At 37.0% G+C, this 24,802-nt stretch overlaps 1 protein-coding gene across 2 annotated transcripts in view; it reads right to left on the minus strand.

The window, feature by feature from the left end:
- Positions 1-24,802, minus strand: part of LOC5575216 (orexin receptor type 2) — a 641,361-nt gene that overhangs the window by 408,784 nt on the left and 207,775 nt on the right. The gene's annotated exons all lie outside the window — the stretch shown is intronic.

Here is a 24,802-nt window from a genome sequence, read left to right on the forward strand (position 1 = left end):
ATCATAGCACGTCTAGTTTTTGAGATATTGACTGTTGAAAATGCAAAAAATGACTATTTCAGCCAACTTGCATGCAAGTCTGCCAGCTTGTAAGGTAATATATTGGCTTAATTTGCCACAGAATTCAAACTTTATGTGTATAACAATACTTATCATCAAAGTTTGTATTACTTTCGATACGGAAAAGTTATTTTTTGATGGTTTAGAGAATTGTTGTATTTTGCCATATAGAAGAAACGAAGAATTTTATATGGAGACTGCAAGCATGTTGAAAAAATCGGTATAATCGAAATTTAATCGCGCAATTTCAATCAAATTATGTCTGAAATGAAAGTTTAAGTTCTATTTGCATGTTTGGTGGATTAGATTACAAAAAAGTATGATAAATTGTACTTTAAATTTCATGTAAACATCAATAAAACCAATGTTTTATACAACTTTGGTGACCTGTAGCTAAAAATTGTGACGTGCTGGAACATTTCTGAGAACGGCACCAGATTCAGCAACCCCAAATCTATTAGAGACACATAATTTAATCCTTGAGACACGCAAAAATGTCATTTTTGTTACGCTGTGTTAGCGAGCATGAAAAAAGGTTTTGTTTTAGTTATTTTTTGGAGATACAAGTAGGATGTTTATGTTATAGGTTATGGTTTCGTCCGACGTTTCTGCCACATTTATTATGCCCTTATCGAGGAGCCCTTTAAAAAATGGTTGATCATTTTTTTTTTGTTGAAATCTCAGTAGGAACCTAAAGAAGATTTCTTCGTTCAACCATTGGTTCCTAATTTTTATGAAGGATCTTATTAAAAGGATCTACTCGAACTGAGATTTTTTCAAAACCTTCCAAAGATCGCGTAAATAATCAACAGATATTCTTGGCTGACACACCCAAAAGTCACGTCTGAAATCTACTACAGATCTACGTATTCCACTATAACCTTGATGGAAACTACCAAATAAGATTCCAAAAATCCGAAAAAAAATGCTTTCACCACAAATAGTATAATAAAGATTCGTGAACATTATCCTTTTATCCAAAAATTTTTCTCGGATCTATATAAAAAATCCTAATGGAGTTTCAGAGATTCTGGCAGGATTTTCTACAGGTACTCTTTTAGTTATTCTTCAGAAAATTGTCCAGGGTTTTCTTCAGATTTTCAGTCAAGGATTGCCCCAGGAGTTCCTATAGGAATTCTACTAAGAATTTCTGCAAGAGTTCCTCCAAGGATTCCTCCAGAAATTCTTTCAGAGATTTATTTAGGGGTTCATCTAAGAATTATTTCAGTAATTCACTCAGAGATTCCTTTACGAATTTCTTCAGGAAGGCGATTTCCTTCAAAAATGTCTCCATGAATTGTTGTACGAGTTTCTCAAGAAAATCATAGAGGAATTCTTCAGGAATTCCTCCATAAATTGCTGTAGGACTTTTTTTTTCAATTTGCTCCGGGTATTGCTACAAGAATTACTCCAGGAATTATTTTATAGATTTCTCTAGAAATCATCCTTAAGTTCTTCTAGGAATTTCTCCTGATTTCGATTTGGCATTCCTCTACGAATTCCTTCAGGGATACTTCAAGAGATTCCTTCAGAGACTTCTCCAGGGATTCCTCTAGCAATTCTTTTTGAAATTCTTTCATTGATTCCTCCTGGAATTTCTCCAGGGAATACTTCAGTGAATATTCCAGGGATTCCTCCAGGGATTTATCTAGGAATTCCTCCAGGCATTTCTTAAGGAATTCCGCCAGAAATTCCCCATGGAATTCCTCCAGGAATTCTTTCAGGAATTTCACTAGGTATTCCTCCAGGAATTACTCTACAATTTCCACCAGGAATTACTCCCAAATTTCCTCATGGAATTTCTCCAGGGATTTCTTTAAGAATTCTTTTAGGAATTCCCCGGGATTTTTCTCTAGGTGTCCCTACAGGGATTCCTCTAGGAACTCATTCAGAAATTACTCTAGGGAAAATTTCCTCCAGGAATTCCTCCCGGAATTTCGCTCTGAGGATTTCGCAAGGATTTTTTTTTTCAGGAATTCCTTTAGGAATTCCTCTAGGGATTCCAATTCCATTGAGAATTCTTTCAGGGATTCCTCCTGAAATTTCTTCATGAATTCCTACAGGAATTTCTTCATGAATTCCTTCATGAATTCCTAAAAGAATTCCTTAAAAATTACTCTAGGAATTCCTCCAGAGATTCCCCAGGAATTCTGCCAGGAATTTCTCTAGGAATTCCTACGAGAATTCCTCTGGGAATTTTTCCAGTAATTCCTCTAGGAGCTTCTCCTCTAGGAATAGATTTCCTCCAGAAATTCCTCTAGGAATTCCTCCAGAAATTCCTCCTGAAATTCCTCTAGGAATTACTCATGGAACTCTTTCAGCATTTCATCTAGGAAATTATCTAGGAATTCCTTTAGGTATTACTCTAGGAATTCTTCTATGAATTACTTCACGAATTCTTTCAGGAATCTCTAGGAATTCCTCCAGTAATTACCATAGGAATTCCTCCAGGATACAAAATCGTTCATTTAACGTATTCCTCCAGGAGTTTCTCCAGGAATCATTCTAGGAATTCCTCCGGAAACAAGTCTAAAAATTCTTTGAGGATATACTCTTGGAATTTTCTTGGAATCACTCAAGGAATATTCCAGGAATTACTCTAGGAATTCCTTCAGGAAATTCCTCTAGGCATTTCTCAAGGAATTACTCCAGGAATTTCTCCAGGAATATCTCTAGGAATCCATCCAAGGATGACTCTTGAAAATCCTCCAAGGTTTACTCTAGAAATACCTACTGGAATCACTCTAGGCATTCTCCCAGCAAATACACTAGGAATTCTTTCAGGTGCTTCCTATCTCCAGGAATAACCCAAAGAATACCTCCAGGAATGACTCCATATACTTCTCCAAAAGTTCCTCTAAAATCCTCAAGGAATTCCTCCGGGAATTACTACAAGAATTCCTCGAGGAATTGATCCACATACTCTTCTAGAATTTCCTCAGAGAATTCTTCTAAGAATTCATCCGGGAATTCCTCTAGGAGTTCCTCTAGAAATTCCTCTAGGATTTCCCTAAAAATTTCTATAGGAATTGCATCAAAATATCCTCTAGGAACTCCTCTAGAAGTTGCTCCATGAATTACTCTAGGAATTTTTCTAGGAATTACTTAAGGAATTAAAGCAGGAATTTCTCTAGGAATTCAAAATTCCCTCTAGGAATTCCTCTAGAAATTCCTCTAAGAATAACTCTAGCAATTTCTAGGAATCCCTTCAAAATTTCTTTCAGGGTTTCCTTCAAAAAGTGTTTTAGGAATTACTCTAAGATTTTTTTCAGGAATTAATCTAGGAATTCCTTTAAGAGTTACCCAAGAAATTCCTCCTGGAATGACATAAGAAATTCCTCCAAGAATTACTCTAAGAATTCGTTTAGGAATGACTCTAGGAATTTTCCAGGAATTACTATAAGAATTCCTAAGTAATAACTATAAAGATTCCGCTATGAACTACTCTATGAATTTCTCTAGGAATTATTTTGGGAGTTCCTCCAGGAATTACTCATAGAATTCCTCCAGAAATTACTCTAGGAATTCCTCCAGAAATTACTCTGAGAGTTTCTGAAGGAATTCCATCAAAATATCCTCTAGAAATTCCTCAAGATGTTCCTCCAAAAATTACACTAGGAAATTCTCCAGGAATTGTTCTAGAAATTCCTCCACAAATTTCTCTAGGCATTCCTTCAACATTTCATCTAAAATTTCTTCAGGAAAAACTCTAGGAATTTCTTTAGGAATTCCTCCAGGAATTTTTCTAGGAATCTCTTCAAAATTTCCTTCAAGTATTCCTTCAAGAATTGCTGTAGGAATCCCTCCAGGAATTTCTCTAGGAAATTCCCAGGAAATACTCTAGGAATTCTATTAACAATTACTCTTGTACTTCTTACAGGAATAACTCTCAAAATTCATTCAGGAATTACTCGAGGCATCCTTTCAGGTATTACTATGGGAATTTTTCCAGGAATTACTCATGGAATAAAATGCAATAAATCTAGGAATTCTTTCAGTAATTACTCCGAGAATTCCTCCAGAAGTTTCTCTAGGGATTCCTTCAAATTATCCTCTAGAAATTTCTCTAGAAGGTTCTCTAAAAATTACACTAGAAAATCCTCCAAGAATTGCTCTGGAAATTCCCCAAGGAATTACTTGGGAATTGCTTCAGGAACTTCTCTTGGAATTCCTTCAAAATTTCTACTAGGAATTCCTCCAAAAATTGCTTTAGGAATTCGTACAAGAATTACTCTAGGAATTTATCTAAGCATCCCTGCAAATTTTTTTTCATTAATTCCTCTAGGAAATCCTCTAGGAATACCTTCAAGAATTGCTGTAGGAATTTTTAACTCTAGGAATTACTCCAGGAATAACTCTGGGAATTCCTCCAGGAAATACTCTAGGAGTTCTTCCAGGAATTACTCTAGTACTTCTTCCAGGAATTACTCTTGAAATTGATTCAGGAATTACTCTAGGATATCGTTCAGGTATTACTCTGGGAATTCCTCCAGGAATTGCTCATGAAATTCCTCCAGCAATTACTCTTGGTATTCCTTCAGGAATTACTCTGAGAATTCCTCCAGAAGCTTCTCTAGGAAAATTATCTTTTAGAAATTTCTCTAAAAGTTCCTCCAAAAATTACACTTGGAAATCCGCCAGGAATTGCTCTAGACATTTCTCTAGGAATTACTGTGGGAATTCCTTCAGGAAATTCCATCTAGGAATTCCTCCAAGAATTGCTCCAGGAATTTCTATAGGAATTAATCTAGGAACTACACCTGAAATTTCTCTAGGAATCTCGTAAAAATTTCCTTAAGGAATTTCTCTAGAAAATCCTCAAAGAATTCTTTCAAATATTGTTCTAGGAATTTTTCCAGAAATTACTCTTAGAATTCCTTGTGGAATTACTCTAGGATTTGCTCCAAGAAATACCTTAGAATTCTTCCAGGAATTACTCTTGAAATTCATTCAGGAATTATTCTAGGAATTCTTTCAGATATTACTCTGGGCATTCCTCCAGGAATTACTCATGAAATTCCTCCAGCAATTACTCTAGGAATTTCTTCACTACTCTGAGAGTTTCTCGAGAATTTTCTCAAAGAATTCTTTCAAAATATCCTCTAGGAATTTCTCTAGAAGTTCCTCCAAAAATTACACTAGGAAATCCTCCAGGAATTGCTCTGGAATTTCCTCGAGGAATAACTGTAGGAATTCCTCCAGGAATTTCTCAAGGAATTCCTTCAAAATTTCTACTAGGAATTTTGCAAAAAAATGCTTTGTGAATTCGTACAGGAATTACTCTAGGAATACCTCCAGGAATTTCTCTAGGAATCCCTTCAGAATTTCCTTCAGAAATTCCTCTAGAAAATCCTCTAAGAATACCTTCAAGAATTGCTTTAGAATTTTTCCAGGAATAACTTCAGGAAGTACTCTAGGAATTTCTCCAGGAATTACTCAAGGAATTCCTCCATGAATTACTCTATACATTCATCGAGGAATAACTGTCAGAATTATTCTAAGAAATGCCCCGGGAATTAGTCAGGAAATTTGCAGGAACTACTGTAGGTATTCCTCCGGGCACAACTCTAGAGATTTCTCCAGGGATTTCTCTAAGAATTCTTTTCTGGAATGACTTTTGGAATTCTTGCAGGAACTACTCTTGAAATTCCTCCAGGAATTACTTTAGAAATTCTTCCAAGAATGATTTTAGAACTTCTCCAGGAATAACGTTAAGAATTCCTCCAGGAATTACTATACGAATTCTTTGAGGAATTACACTAGCAATTCTTCCAGGAATTACTGTTTGAATTCCTCCAATAATTACTCTAGAACTATTTTCAGGAATTACTCCAACAATTCATTCAGGAATTACTTTAGGAATTTTTCGGGAATAAGTATGAAAATTCCTCCAGGAATAACTCTTGAAATTCCTCCAGGAATTAACCAAGAAATTCCTACATAAATTTTTCTAGAAACTCCTCCAAGAATGACTCTAGGAATACTTCCTGGAATTACTGTAGAATTTGTTCCTATAAATTCCTGCAGAAATTACTCTAAAAATTTCCCTAGGAATTCCACTAGGAATAACTCTAGAAATCCCTCCAGGAATTATTCTAGGAATTTCTCCAGAAATGACTCTGGGAATTCCTCCAGTAAATACTCTAGCAATTTCATCAGGAAATAATCAAGGAGTTCCTTCAGGAATTTCTTTAGGGACTCCTCCAGGAATTACTCCAGGAATTCCTCAAGGAATTCTTTTAGGAGTTACTCTGGGAATTCCTCCAGGAATTACTCAGAGAATTCCACCAGGAAAAACCATAGAAGTTCCTCAAGGAATTCCTTGAGGACTTACTCTAGAAGTTCCTTCAGGAATTTCTCTAGGAACTCCTCCAGGAGTTACTCTAGGAATTCCTTCAGGAATCGCTCTGGATATTCTTCCGGGAATTTCTCTAGGTATTCGCCCAGGATTTACTCTAGAAATTCATTTAGGAATATCTCTAGGAACTACTCCAGGAGTTGTCCATGAATTACTATAGAAATTTCTTCAGGAATTACTCTACACGGGTAGAAATCAGAATCCAAAAACAAGATTATGACTCATGATATCATGATTCCAGCGTGTTTTCGTCTTATGAAAATACACCATGATTTGGACTCATGATATCATGAGTCAGATTGCCGTAATGCAACACACGCGTTAGGTTTTTGTAGCTGATTGCTCGGAATCATGATTCAAATGCCAAAAATGCTGAGTCGCGCATCCGTTTATGATCGACAAAATAAAAAAAAAAAGTTAAAAATAGCATACATTGAGATTCGAGCCAAGAACCTTCCGATTATAAGCCACATACTCTACCACTCAACCGCTTCGTCATGTTGAATTGAGAGTGATCAATACGAATGAGATGAAGCAAAGTGCGCCGCTTAGTGTTTTCACACTGGATGTTACGCTTATGAGGAATCATTATTATGACTCCAGGAACCATGATTTGTGATCCTGATATTATGACCTAACCAATTTATGAATTTCATGATTTGTAAATTATGGTGTGGGGATCAGATTTTTATTCGTGTAAGAATTCCTCACTCTAGAAATTTCTTCAGGGATTCCTTTGGGAATTTCTAGATATATTCTTCTAGTTATTCCTGGAATGATTTTTTCAAGGATTCCTCCAGGGATTCTTTCAGGCATTCTTCGAGTTATTCGTTCAGATATTCTTTAAGAGATTCTTCCATGGATTTCTCCACCAATTCTTTCAGGGAATCTTTCATGAGTTTTTCTTGAAAATCTTGATAGATTATTCGAACATAATGTCCTTCGGAAGCTCTGATAAAGCATAATTGAGGTAGTAGCTATTCGATGGTGTATCTAGTTCGTGGAAAATAATGCTTTGAAGAAGCCTTGTTGTGCATTTTGCTGGCATCTGCTGAAGGTCATTTGAAAAATGACTTCTTATTCTTGACTTCTGTTCATAATACGATCTTTAGGACTAACTTTTTCCGCCAGGCTGCCTTTCCATATTGGTAAATTTTTCAGCTTAACGACCATTTCTAATGGTTTTTGGTCTGACGGCCAGCTTTTATGAAATTTAAGAAACGGAGGTTACTGCAAATACATATTGATATTACGATAGATTCACAATAGGAGTTGCAATTTAGTTTCCCAATTTGAAAATGAAACGTTACATTCTTAAAACCACAACTAGGATGATTTTCGTTCCGAATGCATTGCAATTGGTCGCAACTCAAACTCAAACACAAACTAATTCAATTTGTCACTTTCGTTCCGGATTTGCGAGTTCCACCTCCCCCCCACTTGGGGACCAAGAACAAATCCTGATTCCTATCGAACCTTGACGGAGTGACGGGATTGAAAGCATTGCTCTTTCTTGCCGTTGCACTTGGCGAAGCACGGCAGAAGATTTCCACCCACGCGCTTCCAAACACCACAATCTGCTATCTCTGTCGAAGCCCCGGAGGAGTTTAACCAACGATTGTTCCTCCGAGATGAGCGCGCTTTTTACCATGGGCGTAGTCAGGATTCTTCAATGCAAATTCTCGTACCAACAACCAGCTTATGGAAGAGAAGCTTACCACCCGAGGAGGAAATAATAACTTGCAATAACTTATGCATACCATATTTTGGTATCATACCATTATTAGGTATTGTTCAGTTGTCAATACCTCATTTTGGTATTATAATGGTATTTAAAAAATGTTTAAAAACAATTAAAAATACTTCATTTTGGTATTCGATAGCTATTGAGGACTGCTACCTCCAGCACTAACTACTATTGAAAAATTTCACTTTTTTATGAAAATCCATCAAGTATTATTTAGGTATTACAATACCAATCTAGTTATCAGCTTGGTATTTGTAGAATATACATAAGGTATTATTTGAGGTATTTTACCTCTTATGCAGGGCTCATACATACCTCATTCAGCTTGTAAGTATTGGAAATTATCTGGTATGGAATACCACAATTTGGTATTCAGTAGTTATTTTCTTCTGCTCGGGCAGCTTCTGCCAGAGGAGCTTTCTAGAAAAGAAGCTTTCCAGCTTCTAGAAAAGAAGCTTTCCAGCTTCTGGAAGAGATGCTTTCCAGCTTCTAGAAAAGAAGCTTTCCAGCTTCTGGAAGAGAAGCTTTTCAGCTTCTGGACGAGAAGCTTTCCAGCTTCTGGGAGAGAAGCGTTCCATCTACTGGAAAAAGAGCTTTCCAGCTTCTAGAAGGGAAGCTTTCCAGTTTCTGGAAGAGAATCTTTCCAGCTTCTGGAAGAGAAGCTTTCCAGCTCCTAGAAAAAAGCTTTCCAGCTTCTGTAAGAGAAGCATTCCAGCTTCTGGAAGAGAAGCTTTCCAGCTTCTAGGAGAGAAGCGTTCCAGCTTATGGAAGAGAAGCTCTCTAGCTTTTGAGAGAGAAGCGTTCCAGCTACTGGAAAAGAAGCTTTCCAGCTTCTAGAAGGAAAGCTTTCCAGTTTCTGGAAGAGAAGTTCTCCAGCGACTAGAAAAGAAGCTTTCCAGCTTCTAGAAGGGAAGGTTTCCAGTTTCTGGAAGAGAAGCTTTCCAGCTTCTTGAAAAAAAGCTTTACAGCTTCTGGAAGAGAAGCTTTCCAGCATCTGGAAGCTTTCCAGCTTCTAAGAGAGAAGCGGTCCAGCTTATGGAAGAGAAGCTTTCCAGCTTCTGGGAGAGAAGTTTTCAAGCCTCTGGAAAAGAAGCTTTCCAGCTTCTATAAAAGAAGCTTTCCAGCTTCTGGAAGAGAAGCTTTTCAGTTTCTGGAAGAGAAGCTTTCCAGCTTCTGGAAGAGAGGCATTCCAGATTCTGGAAGAGAAGCTACCCAGCTTGTGGGAGAGAAATTCTCAAGCCTCTGGAAAAGAAGCTTTCCAGCTTCTAGAAAAAAAAAGCTTCTCAGCTTCTGGAAGAGACGCTTTTCAGTTTCTGGAAGAGAAGCTTTCCAGCTTCTGGAAGAAAAGCAATTCCAGATTCTGGAAGAGAAGCTTTTGGGAGAGAAGCTTTCCAGCTACTGGAAAAGAAGCTTTCCAGCTTCTAAAAGGGAAGGTTTCCAGCTTCTGGAAGATAAGCTTTCCAGCTCCTAGAAAAAAAGCTTTCCAGCTTCTGGAAGAGAAGCTTTCCAGCTTCTGGGAGAGAAGCTCTCCAGCTTCTAGAAAAAAAAGCTTTTCAGCTTCTGGAAGAGAAGCTTTTCAGCTTCTGGAAGAGAAGCTTTCCAGCTTCTGGAAGAGAAGGTTTCCGGCTTCTAGAAAAAAGCTTTCCAGCTTCTGGAAGACTTCTAGGAGAGAAGCGTTCCAGCTTATGGAAGAGAAGCTTTCCAACTTCTGGGAGAGAAGTTTCCAAGCCTCTGGAAAAGAAGCTTTCCAGCTTCTAGAAAAAAAAGCTTCTCAGCTTCTGGAAGAGAAGTTTTTCAGTTTCTGGAAGAGAAGCTTTCCAGATTCTGGAAGAGAAGCTACTCAGCTTCTGGGAGAGAAGTTCTCAAGCCTCTGGAAAAGAAGCTTTCCAGCTTCTAGAAAAAAAAAGCTTTCCGGCTTCTGGAAGAGAAGTTTTTCATTTTCTGGAAGAGATGCTTTCCAGCTTCTGGATGGGAGACATTCCAGATTCTGTAACAGATGCTGCCCAGCTTCTGGGAGAGAAGCTTTTCAGTTTCTGGAAGAGAAACTTTCCAGCTTCTGGAAGAGAAGATTTCTAGCTTCTGACTACGCCCATGTCATTTACTATGTCTTGTTTGCGGAGAAAAGCACTCTGAAAATCAACTAAACTGAAGCACTGGCTCCGGTTGGTTAGTGCTAAGGGATGCGATGCAGTTGAGACGATCTGCTTGTGGGACGACACGTGGCACTGATAAAGTACAATCTTCGGATGCGATGAAGTCAACGAATAAATTCTTGCACAGCAAGTAACTCAAAGGATAAAAAGGTCATCAGTTGTTTCTCTTCTGGCGATTCATTTCGTCGTTTGGTTACCGTCAGTGGTGACTTTGAATTGAGTTAGACGACACAAGTGCATTCAGCATGTCGATAACTGAATTACGCTTATTTACATACTTTCATCCGCTACGCGTACGGAATTCTTGAGGACGCAATTGCTCATGGGTCCAATTATGTATACGCGTGTTGTTCTCAATTTTTAATTAAATTCTATCCACCACCGGAAAACGAACAATTTTACATTGGCTCAGCAATTAAAAGCTTTACTGCGATGTTAATTCCGAGAATAGCCGTGTGACGCTTTATGGATTTTCCTCCACGAATTCGAAATTCAGGCTTCGGTATCGTTGTCATGTGTCCTGGCAGGGAAAAAAAATCCTGACGCACTCTGCTCACTCACCCAAGAAAGCACATTAATATGACGACATAATAATTTTTCAAAATTATTATTCCATAAAGCGAGCGCAAAAAAGTTTACGATTGTTTTCTATAAATAAATAGGGTAGAAGGTCGCGTTCTCGACTTTCGTCGAATAGATTGTGACTGACTCAATATCCCTTGCATTGATCGACTTAAGTTATCTTATTATTATCTTGAGTAGAATCCTTTCTGTTGAGCAAAAAATTTGGCCTTGAAGGTTCAAGAAAGGACTCCTCCAACATATGCCTGCATCTTGGCAACTGGTGTGTATTATTAAATCCCAGTCATAAAATTGCGGTGCGGTACGTCTTTTATGGTGCGGTTATGTATATGGTGCTGGTTGACTCGTTTATAATGCCAGTTTTGTTGGAGCGGTAAGAGAAATGCTGAACCCTATCTTGCCACAATTTTTAAACACTTTAATAAATGCAGAACAAGTCAAGTCAAACAAAATATTAGCTAACTTTGGAGCAATTGTTCTAATATTGAATTGTCTCTGTTGTAAGAACTATCACAACGTAAAAATATGCGTTGATACTGACGACGTTGATTTTTTCCAGGATAATCTGAGGACATTATTCAGTATCATGTCTGAGGGATGGGATTGAGGATAGGGTGCCTGTAAACAAGAGTGACGTCATGTTCCAACTTTGGCAGGTGTCCTGCTCAATTGAACGTGGATTTGTATGGAAATGATAGTTCGCCGCTGTTCCTATTTTTACATTGACGCCACTCTTATTTAAATCCACTCTGGTATCACCAATGGGTAGAGTTTGCAATTTTCCCGGGAAACTTTCAAAAACGAGAAAATGAGGCAAATTTGATGAAATTTTCTTTTGAGTTAGGGCCCATTCACAAAATTCATAACGCTGGAGGGGGTGGGTGGGTGTCCAGACAATGTTACGGCACATACAAAATCTGAATAATATTCATACAAAAAGCGTTACAAGGGGGTGGGTGGGTGTCCAAAAGGGCCAATTTCAGCGTTATGAAATAAATGAATGAACCCTTATTCGTATTTTATGTATATATACTTTATACCAGTAAATTTGTATGGTTACTTTTCATTTTTTGTGAGTTTGTGTTTCTAAAAAAAATCTGTTGGCTTCGTTTTAATCATCAGGCTTCAAATGAAATTCAAATCATACATACTTACCAACATTGAAGCAATCCTTTCAAGCACTAGAATAAAAACAAACTAGAGTCTTATGTTAAAAACTGTGACTGTTACATCCATGAAAACTTTATAAGTCCTCTCAACTCATGAAAAAAAATCCTTTGTTTACTATAGCTTATAATCATTTTTCGGAAAAAAACATATACATTTTATCAACAACTTTTTGATTTCGGAAAACAACAAACCAACATCAAATTATAACTAGTTATCTAGTGAACTTATTGCTTATTATAATTCTCTTCTTCTTGGCATTACATTCTCATTGGGACAGAGCCTGCTTTTCGGCTTAGTGTTTAATGAGCATTTCCACTGTTATTAAATGAGAGCTTTTTTGTCAAAGTTTTAATTTTCGCATTCGTATATCGTGTGGCAGGTACGATGAGTACGATGATATTTTCCATTACCAAAAGATCCTGGACCGACCGGGAATCGAACCCAAACACCTTTAGTATGGTCCCTGGTTAGAATGATTCTTGTTTCTGGCGTTACGTCCCAGCTGGGACAAAGCCTGCTTCTCAGATTAGTGTTCTTATGAGCACTTCCACAGTTATTAACTGAGAGCTTTCTTTGCCGATTGACCATTTTTGCATGTGTATATCGTATGGCAAGTACGAAGATACTCTGTGCCCAGGGAATCGAGAAAATTTCCTTTACGAAAAGATCCTCGACCAGTGGGATTCGAACCCACGACCCTCAGCATGGTCATGCTGAATAGCTGGTTAGAATGATATGACAAGTAAATTGTGCGAAGGTTTTTGTTTGAAAATAGATGGTCAATCCTTTTTTTTAGCAGAACTACCCGGGAAATATGGAAATCTCGGGAAACAGAAAATCATTTCCCGGGAAACGGGAAGCCCGGGAAATGTTCCCGGGGTTGCAAACTCTACCTATGGGGTTTCCCGTTATGCGTCTTACGCAATGTATTCTGTTCTATTTCACCTTTGACGTCCTTCAACAGATATCGATCCGTTTGTTTTTATTTTTCGTGCTGTGATTGCAAAAAGCATAACCCTGCCTTTTTTATGTAGTAGCTACGATGAGGACGATCAATATTTTTAGATAAATGCATAACTGAACAGCCAAGCAACGCTAGTTAAAGAACCTTGCTTTCGCGAGGGAGTCTTCTGCCAAGGTAATCTTGTGGATCTAGTTTTGGCGAATTTCAGCAAACATGGAATGGCAAAATTATGCGTGCTTCTTAATAACGCCTTAGAGACTTCCTGGATATGGGAGTCACTAAAGAGTTGCACCGGCTTGTGATTCAATCTTCTCCGGCCGAATGTCGCTAGGCCGAAAGGACATTGACAAGTCGTAGACAAAAAATTAGCTGCCGTCGTCTGCCACTTCATGAGTTATTCAAGATTTTGTGAAACACTGTTTTTGGAATGTTTTTGCCAAAACTATAATTAAATCTGGAAACCTAGCTAGTAAATGATTTAAACTTTCTATGTTATTGTAAAGGTTCAAAAACTAGATGATTATTTATTTTTTACCAATTTTTTAGTATGAAAAAATGGTCAAAATCTATTTTGTGGCGCCATCCACGTCGGTGATAAGTGGCTTTGGAAGAAATGCCAAAAATCCCTCAATGGACAACTTTGCAGAAGAAAGTTTTTTTTTCTAGGGCGCTTCTATGAAGAGATAAAACTGATCTAGATCAGTTTTTACTTATTTAGATCAATTCCGAAGGAGTCAAAACGTAGTAGAAATTATTCGAAATTACTTTGTCGAAGACACCAAACCTCTAGGACTAGCGCATGAGAGTTCTAATGGAGCGTTATCCACGTCTCGTACCAGTAGAATACTACCTACTTATTTCGAATTTTCATACTGCAGGGTGTTGACTTCTACCCAGTGAACCACGTATCGTATAAGAATGTGCATCTAAAATCACATATTAGTACGTCCAAAATCAGAATCGCACAAGATGCCACATTAAGCGCTATCAATGTCAACACAAGTTGTATATAAATCCCCAATACGATTCATAAACGACAATCTGTGTTGACAGCAAAACATGTCGTAAATAGTGCAACATAGAATCGCGTTAAGTTGTATAAACTGACAGATCGTATATCAATCTAGAAAGCATCATATGAAATCGCTATAACTTAGAAAAAAATGAAACCCAAACTTGGTGGGGAGACTTACGGCTTCGGCACCATTCGACTATTATCGGTAACCAAATTTCAAACGCCAAATTCACAGTATTATTCTATCAAAATACATCAATGAAAACATTCAGATGATTCTTTGTTCTGTCCGCTTTCCACTGACGAAATTTCCGAGACTGAACAAACAATACCGCCAGGGATGTCATCAATTCAAAAGAACACGCCTCAAAATGCGACTGATTTGAAGCTGCCGAAGTGATTCACCAGCAGTTCTTATGGGAAAGTTGCCGAACAGAATGAGGATGCCGACAATAGTCACACTGACAAGAGATGTTTGCAGCGTTGTAAAAACGTTTCCAAAAGCATTTTGACAAGTCTGTCGGTGTGAATCGATAGAGGATTGAGCAACGCATAAATATAAACAGACAAACACGGAATTTATCTGCTGATGTCCGAGAATATTACAAAAGAAGCGCGGCATCGGCTTAGACTGCCGAGAATACGTAAGTTCCCCTATCTGCTGACGATCGATGTCGCTGAACATGAAACATGCATTAATATTGGCAAATAATCGCGTGGCTTTTATGTAGCCCTTGGTGGTACGGTGGTAAGGCGTCCGATTCCTAATTCAGAGGATCCGTGTTCGAGACTTGCTGGAAACTCTTTATTTTTATTTTCATCCAAGTTTGTTAGCATCGTATATCTGATCGCAGAAAGTCTGAAAAAGTCGTGCCAAGTACGCATATTGCCTCCACCTTGGTAGGTATATAGCCTTTTCATGCATTCTATGCGATTGAATTGATTCATATTGAATGATGTATAACAAAAGTTATACCAACCAAAATGATGACTGGGTAGCCGATGGTTTATCCACAGACAAAGAGACGTCATACTCTCATCACTGTCCATTGACCTCCTTTTTAACGATCGATTCGAATATGGTCGGTGTTCAGACAGACTGGACCAAGTGCTTTTTAATGGTTTCAAGAAAACGTACCCCAGGCATTTGAAATATCAGAATACTTGCTTTTTTTGTCTGTAATAATGGAACTTTACTATTTGATGATGCATATATCAGGGTTCCTCAACCGGTGGTTCGCGGACCCCTAGGGGGCCGCGACGAGCTCTCAGGGGGTCCGCGAAGCCATTGAGGATAAGTTTCGTTTCTCTTGATTGATGAATAAATGTGAGGAATCTGTTCCTATTGTATTTTTACCCAGTTGCAAATTTTGCGTCATTCAAATATTTTGAGCCGTAACCTTTTTTGTTTCTGGCAAATGTGATAATACTGGGAAATTACCTTCAATGTCATTCGTCTGTTTAAAATAGCAAGCCAGAGATAATTATTTAACGCGGATCCGCTCTTATTCAATTCAGAGTAATCCTGAAAATTATTTCTTGGCAGATTTTGCAAGCTTCCTAGCAAGATCCTACAAAAATTTCTCAGATCTTTGGTGGCAAGATTTTTCACCGCTTTTGCAAAAAACATTCGCGGAAGTCTTTTGAATCTATCATTGAGTTTTAAAGTAAAATTTTCGATCATTTTTGTGGCATAGATTGGTAGATTCCTGCGAAGATTCCTAACGGATATCTGACAAAGTTTTCGAAGATTTCCTGTCGACATTTTGGATAAATTCTCCGCAAAGGAATATGGACAAAAGGTCGAAAGACAAAAGGTCGAAAGGTCGAAAATGATTTGCATGGTGGGAAATTTTTCCTTCTTTGAAAAGACATTTTCAACCTTTTGTCCCTTTTATTTTGTTCTTCGACCTTTTGTCCTTTCGATCTTTTGTCTTTCGACCTTTTGTCCCTTCGACCTTTTGTCATAGATTCCTCCCCAAAGCATATAATCGGCTTCATTGAAGCCCATAAGCAAGTGTCTAGAAATATTAAATACTTAGCATCCAGAGCTAATTATTTCTGAAGATATCTTCAATTGACTCCTGGGAATATTTTTGTCGAGAATTGACCCCAATTCAGCCCGATTTAGAGAGTTTGGGCTATTATGAAGCGGAAGCGAAGAGTGAATGGAACTATCGCCAAAACATCGACGAACTGTACATTAAATGGGATGAACTTGTCAGAAAGATGGATGAAAATACTGTGCGCCGGTTTTTGAACCGTATTTCGTGAAAAATCTGAAAGTTTCTTGAAAATGGGAATGAGTATTTTTTAATTAATTTTCCTTGTGAGTTAAAAAAGAATTAATTTTTGTGGATTTTTCAAATTATTACAATTTGTGTATGTTTGTTGTATTTGCAATGTTTCGGACGAGAAAAATTCACCATCTAAAAGTGAATTGTTGTTGGCTCAAGTTGCTTTTTACGCTATTCTAAAACGAGACATGAATGCGATTTACTGCAGAGTTTCAGACCTTTGGATGGAGAAAAATCCACAATGTTAAAGTAAATGATGAAGGTGCTCAAGTGGTTTATCCTACTTGCCATACTTTTTTTTTTTTGGATTTTGTCAACATTGTTTATGGAGGTTTCTTGACATACTTTTGAAAATATGCTAGTAGCCAGAAATCTACATTCCTGGCTCAATTATTAGAGGCCTTCTCCAAAGGATCATAGCAGCATTCTTCCATTTCGTTGATTTGTTTGTAAAGCTTCAAAGGGGGTCGCAGCACCGAAAAGGTTGAGAACCACTGCTACATCAAAATATAACCGAAAAAAATCAGAATTGATGGAGTTCTTAACGTATCTTCAGAACACCAAAATATCATCTAGTCCGCTCGGTCTAAACACCGACCATATATGATAGGTGGTTAGTGTTTGACGTTTACTCACTACCGCCACCTGTTGGTCCATCGGCATAAGCACGGCCAGTGATTTTAGCATTGGGCGTACATGTTCTCGCGACTATGATTTTAATTGAAATTTGTGCTGTGTTTCGTCTGTTCTTCTGTGGTTGATCGTTTCTGAATTATCTGAATTGTCAATCATCTACACTGAAAAAACCTATCACGTTAACGTCGCGTGTTTTATTTACAGATTTGCGCAATAGGAAAACCACATGACACAAGTGTGGTAGCCATATGGATTTCGTCATTGAGTTCGCGGTATAATTACATGTGTTTTAACATTAGATTGTCGTGTGAAGCAAAACATGAATATCGTAATTTTTAATAATGAAAACCGAATTTGCTTATTGAATACGAAACACTACATTCAGATTAGTTAGATAGTTATGTGTTTTTTTTTTTAATAAATACCGTGAAAACCGTGAAAAAAACGAAATAATTTTCTTAGTCAAAATATTTTACAAATCTGACTAGAAAATGATAGTTTTAACATGAAAGTACACTTTTTCATAACATACATGCAAAATACTGATATTTGGGGGCTGTGAGGAACCTTTTGATCGTTCACTCGTTTAAGTTCATGAAGTAATTTGATTGTAGTCTCCTATCAATAAGTATGATTTTGCGATAAGTCCTTAATAGTTATAGTTTTACTTTTGGTCAGAATGTCATTAGATGTATTATGGAATATTCAAACGATAATCACATAAATGTACTATGAACTATGAGATGTATGACTCATGCAACAATCGCGAATACAAAAGTGCCAATCTGATTATTATTAAATAATAAAAAAAAATAATTAATAAATTTTGTTGTGATGAAAAATCCAAAAATTTCCTCTTTTCTTCCTTTACTTCTGATCCTTTCTTCTCTCATTTATAGCATTAATATCAACTGGGAAAGAGCCTGCTTCTTAACTTACTGTTTTTGTAAACACTTCAACGGATCAACTAACATGGTCTCATGTACACTTTTTGCATTTGGAATGGTACACAAACTATGTAACGCTAAATTTCAACTGTTTCGACTCCTCCCCCCTTTGTCACGTTTTTTTGTATAAGTCCTCCGACATTGTTGTAAGGCTTGTCACGATTTGCAAGACACTCTCTCCCCCTTAGAGCGTGACATAATTTGTACATAACCCCTTTTTTAGTCACACGAAGATATTCTATTCCATGGAAAGTCGAGAAAACTTCCAACCCGAAAACATCGTCACCATGCTGCGATTTGAAACCCCCATCAACGAGAAATATTTTTGAACTATAAACTTTACTATTGTTCTTATTGTTTTTTTTTCAGTAAAACTTATAATGAATAGGTTCGAATCGAATCGAATACATATAAGTGTACATGCTCAACAACAACTATCTCTATTTTGAAGCTTTTCGGTTGCAAAATCCCAAGAAACATTTGCCTATTTTATAATCATTTATTAAGCAATTTTTCACAACTACATACTGAATAGTTCCTTTATTATATTACTTTGCAGCTGCTACGCACACATTGTTCAAGCATATCTGGCGAAATTATTAGGCAACCTATCATTTAGTGACTGTAATTATATATTGAAATGATGTTTATTCAGGTTTCACTTGGCCTAATAAGGATTGATGATTTAACAACGCTAATTTAACAAACAACATTATTGCAGTTCAATTCAGCATTATGTTTAACAACAATTTAATTATTTCCATGTGAAAACTTTGTTCAGGCGTTGTTCACACAAATTTGGAGAAGTTATAAAGCGTGTCGTTGTATATTGACTTTATTCTACAACTTCAAAATCGCTTTATAAGCATTTATTGCAGCTTTTATTCAACTGCCACAAAATTAATTGAAAACAAATAAATGACTAAAAATCGACAACACCGTATACATCAAATGCAGTGTATACTTTTACCATGAATTAATAACCACTTTCAATAATTACCTGGCTACTGGATTCAAACTCGAGACCTTCCCATCCTTGCCATCTGCGCCATCCTTGAATTCATATATCAGCCTTCCAGTGCCCAATATAAACCTCTTGTAGCTGAACATTGATCATGCTTGAGCTTCGGTTCAACAATGTCTAATCAACACGTGCTATGCTGATCAACAACTGAACAAGCGCATTACTTTTGCTGCTGTTTAGTACTGATGCAAGCTGAATTCAGTCGGCTATTTATAGCGCACAGTGAGAAAATTTATGTCAATGCTGGTCAAAAATAAAGTTTGTTCACAAAGTAAGGCGTTCATCTAACTATAATAAAATTCATTTATTTCATATATAATATTTTTATTACAGTATGACCCATAAAAAAATGCGAAAAATTTTTGAACGTGAATATAGCATCGACAAGCGTTATTTTCATAGTTTTTGTGAGTGAATGTAATTTCTGATTACTGTAGTATATTCTGACATTACTTCGCTATCTAGGACATTTTTTCAGATTTTTGTTACTGTCCTAAATAATGTAGTAAAGCAAAGAAGTTTAAAGGTTTTGTCCGCTCAAAGTTAGAAATAGCGTCTGATTGTCGTATACTCTGGCGATAAGCTTTCCACCTTCGAAAATCACACTTTATTGTTGAAAATTCTAGTTTGTTTGGTATCAGAGGATGGAGGAGTTCTTAGAGAACGTGTTTTTCATGATCATAACAAAATATTTTGCCAGGGGCATAGTTTTGAGGGCATTTGCGTCTTATAAGTTTGATATGCCTTTATTTTTGTATATGTAGAAGTCCAATAAATAATAAATATTGATGTCTATAACAGTTTTTTGAGACTGAATTTTGTTCCTTCGGTTAGAGACAACTTATATCAATACTAGCTCATAGGTTTCGAGCGAAACAGAGCCGCATATCAAATTTATATGAAGCTTCAACCACGGCTCTCCAAAATGAACCGTTTTTTCGAAAATATGTTTAAGTCTTCAATGACCCAGATATGAACCAATTCTATCATTTGATATGGGCGAATGCTTGAGACAAGCCCTGTGAAGAATCTCACGCCATCGTTGATGTTTTAGAAGCTTTTATCACAAAGATATCGAACTCGATGACCGCATGGTAAAATTTAAAGGTATGCTTCACATTCCTCTGTAGTAAGGTGAAAGTAACAGATAAAAGCATGTCCAAAGCAAAATTATGAGTCTAAATAGATTGAACAATACAAATGATGAATAACATTTATGTTTCGTTCGCATTTTCTATATAAAGACTACCATAAAACATGATATGACGATTTTCGCATTTTTTTTATGGGCCATACTGTAGATTAATATTTTAAGTATTTTTCGCACTTTTCCATACATTAAGCATTATAGAAATATAAAGTATATTTCAACGATGTGTATGTTAAATGTGCTCTTTTTGTTTTCCAAAATAATCCTATATCAGAAGACTGATTCAATATATTTTCAAAATATAATTGAATAATTGTATTGAGAAAGCATCAGTTATTATTGTATCCAATATGTTTTATATGTTAAAAAGTTAGTGACAAATTCGCCAAGGAAAAAAATCCACTCAAATAGAGATAAATAATAATAATATTAGTAAGTTGTACATTGTAATACATTAGGAATACAACGCAATTTTAAAATATTTTGTCCATTTTTTCAAAAATTTGGCTATGGTGTGACTTCTTTTGTAAGGTTTATTTGTTGCTGAACAATGCGTTTATTAATCGTTATTTTGGCCTTCTTTGGATTAACTGCTCGGATGATATATCTATGTTGTATTAGGATATAATAAGACACTGAATCTTTTGTACAATTTGTTGTTAATCAAATGTTCAATATTTTACTAAAATGATGGCTACTATAGAAGCTTTTAATCAGTCAATTGTTAAACTTCTTATGTGTTGTAGAACAAAAGCTAATATATTTGCATTTTTGGAGGTTTATTCAGCTCTTATTTAAAACACAAACTTCAAGTGGAATAACAGCTTTTTTATAAGCGAAAATTAATTTTATTCAATTAGGCTGATACAAATATTAAATTTCTTTAATGTCCAAGACCACTTGGAAGGCACGAGGGGGGGGGATAAAAATAAATAAGGAACAAAAAAATAAAAATGAAAAAAAGTTATTTTTTTGAATTTTTATTTTTAATGATAGTTGTTAAACTGTTTTTAATCGTCCTCTGGTTCATTATTTTACTTGTTTACTTTGTAAGTTGAAAAAACCTAACTGATGTCAAAAAAATGATAAATCTTTTTTTTTCTCCCCTTAAACATTTTCGGATTTTCGAAGGGGGGGTGACATAAAATAAAATCAATATTTGTATCAGCCTTAACGATTCAATCAAAAATTTGTTCAGCAATGGTTGCTGCTATGCAGCTTGTATTAAACACGTAAGTATCTCAAAAGCTACCAATTGTTCTTGGGATAGTTTCAATAAGTTGGCAGTATGAACAATCTTATGGTAGTATAAGACTCTTCAAAAATCTCGTGATCTCCAAGTTGAGAAAAGATGCGTGTCTTCTCGAAGATTAGGATCCAACAAATTAATAATGAGAAAGTGAGTGGCGTGGTAACGTCAGGTATCAAGAGATTCTTAAATTTTCAATCATTTCAGCCCTATTTCCACTCTCTCGATGTAAACTTATTGTATGGAGATTCCGAAACTATCAATAGATTGTTAAGTTTTGCTGATCCTCGTCCCCTCTCCCTTGAAGTAGGACTCTGTGAAATTTTGACATGTTTGATTCAAAAGAGGTAAAACAATAATGATGATTTTTTGTACCGAAATATAACGAGGTCGATAGTCTTTTCAAATACGAAATAACCTTAACCTTGTTCCGTGCACCGTTGCCTAAACATCTTTGACACTTGAGGCACTTCAGCAAAAGCAAAGTACTGAGAAAAGTGTACTGTAATCAGCCAAACCTGGGTAATGAATTCCTTACTAGAGCAGATACCCAGTTTGAGCTTCATTATAACTTCTTTATTCCCTGGTCCATCCCTAATAACTAATGATTGAACATTGTCTGAACGAATATGTCTCGCATAACTTGTGATCTCGCCCTAAAAGTCATTAGTAACCGAGTGTGTAGCTCCTTGTTTCTAAGCAATGGCCCAGGATGAAAACTATCACCACTGGGAGATAGAGGAGAACCTTCTCTTCATCGTAGCATTGTTAAATAATGTGTAAATCCATTCATTTGATCGGTAACAACAAGCTACACACTCGGTTACCAATGGCTTTTAGGGCGAGATCACAGGTTATGCGAATATTCTATGATGCCATGTCTTATAAGAATAAAAAGATGTCTACAGCTCTATACGTACTTCATTAAACTACAATGATAAAATCGGAATAATTTGTTGAAGAAATCGGAGCGTGACAAAAACGGAACATCCCTGTAGTAGCATACATAAAACCTACAAAAGCCTGGCCTGTTGTGTGTGCTTAACCACTAAAAACTTTCCCTACGGCTCCTGTGCCTTGATCTCCCCAGGAACTACATCACGCTACTTCACCGGGGGAGGGCTGTGCTTAAGCACTTCGTCAGTCTTAGCATCTAACTGTTCTGCTTGTTCGCTTCCGGTTGACCTCCGGTTTACTGGCGGGCGTCCCGACGACCCAAAACTGGTTTGTGTCGATCGATGCTCCTCGGCCTAGTCCCAGACGGTGAAGCTTGCCTACTCCGGCTACCCGCTTTGATACTGGCCGGTAGAGTGGCGAAGTCGCTCCAGCGATTCCGGCCGTGGGAAGTTTCTGGTTCACAGGCGCCCCGACGATCATTTTCCGGGGCAACAACGCGATCTACTCAACTCAACCGGCCATTTGGCTGAATGCCGTTTAGTTTCGTTTTTTTTTATTTCGTTCAGTAAGTTGTAGGACTCGCAATATTAAAGTTATCGCAAATATTGACTAAATGTAATATTTAAAAGGGATAAGTTATTTTGATACGATTTTGTTTATTCAACAATGTGGAGACCCCAAAAATGTGGCTAGACAATCTTTGTCATAATGTCAATATAAACTTACCGTCTTTAATTTGCGTGTTAGAGATAAGTAGGTACTTTAACAGAAAGATATGTGACCATCCTTTGTGGCAGATAAACCAACGGAAATCTTCATTTCTATCACATGTAGACGAGAAACTTTTCGCCATCGTTTTCGGTCGATTAATCAAGAAACTTACGACCCCGCGTCCCGCTCCTTAACCCCTCCCATCTGTCGCATAACTTTTCCACCACACAAGTGGTTTCAGTGATTCGTATTCATCTGAAATCCCAACTCATCTTGCCTCGTAAGCATTCAATTTACCATGAAAAAATAACCCTTAAGGGGGGGCGGGGTTAGCAGAAAACTTTTCCCGTTAGGCCGCTTTAGTTCGCGACGTGGTCTCACCCCAACTTCTTGGAATGTCTCCAACAAACAGCGCTATATCGCGCTGTTACGTACATAAAAAAAACTTGCCAAGTCCATCAAGCATTCAACCGGGAGACCCACGTTTTAACATCCGATGGCCGGTATCACTGGCTGTCAGTTTGTCAACTTTATCCAGTGACAAAGCAGCAACGCTCATCTCACGCGCGCGCTTGTATACAGGCTTCGGACGGATGACGGAGGATACAATATACCTTCACAGTGCTCTGCAGACCGTTATTATCGCAAAGAAATCTACATCAAATCTGGACTCACTAATCGGTTTTCTATGGCTAAGCTACATCACCGTGATTACTAGAAGAAATACACCATCAAACCTTGGTTCGGAATTAGCTAGTTCAGTTGTTTTTCAGCTCTGGTGGGAGATGAAGAAATTTTAAGAATTTTGTACAATATCCACAAAAGTTTTGAATTACAATCTTTTTGAGGCGTAACATTAATTTCAAATAGATTAAAGATGCATTTCTCAATAATTTTTTCATCAGCTCAAGTGCTATAAGACATTATGAAGCCAATTTTCTTTTCATAATTTTCCTAGCACGAAAATCATAATACCTAGGCCAAATAAGCTTTTAAAATATAAAATTTTTCCTTGTTTATTTTTTTTAATTCAATGAATGTTTTCAAAGCTTTAACTAAGCTGCCATCCGTCCTTCTTTCCTGAATCGCCATTTCCGATTTTGAACATATCAATCTAACTAGAATTTTCTTCTTGCTTGCATAACTGGGGTAAAGCCTGTCAACTAAGTGTTTTTATGAGCACTTTCACAATCTTTGCGAATTGATCGTTTTTCATGTGTGTTTTCCGCGTCTTTCGATACAAATGCCCAGGAAAGCCAAATTTCCAACCAAAAAAGATACTCGACCGGTGGGATTCTTACCCAAGATCCGCTTGCTGAAAAGTTGCTCGCTTACCGCTACGGCTATATGAGCCCCCAATCTAAAAAAATGTACACCATTGAAAAGTTTCACTAAATCGGGCTCTTATGGACCAACACACCATGTGTGTTCTTTTTACAAATCGAGTTTTAGCTAGGTAACTCATCTTTTCTTAAACTCCGCGGCACACATAGATGTTTAGTATTGCGAAGCTTCTTTATGTGTCATTACCTCACAAAAATGAAGAAAAAACCATTCCAGCAGCAAAAGTTTCAGCATGTGTCAAAATTGCATATTCCTAAGGGCTTGTTCATATATTTCATAACGCTTAAAATGGCCATTTTGGACACCCACCCACCCCCTCGTGACGCTTTTTGTATTCATACTCTAAATTTTTTGTATGAGCTGTAACAACGTTTGGACACCCACCCACCCCCTAAAGCGTTATGAAATTTGTGGCCCATTCACAGCATTAGTTTCAAGGTATGAGCTAATGTTTTCACCAAACTTCAATGGGGGAGATAGGGGGTTTGAAAAACCTCG

This window comes from Aedes aegypti, chromosome 3 (genome assembly GCF_002204515.2).
Source record: "Aedes aegypti strain LVP_AGWG chromosome 3, AaegL5.0 Primary Assembly, whole genome shotgun sequence".
Classification (NCBI taxonomy): domain Eukaryota; kingdom Metazoa; phylum Arthropoda; class Insecta; order Diptera; family Culicidae; genus Aedes; species Aedes aegypti.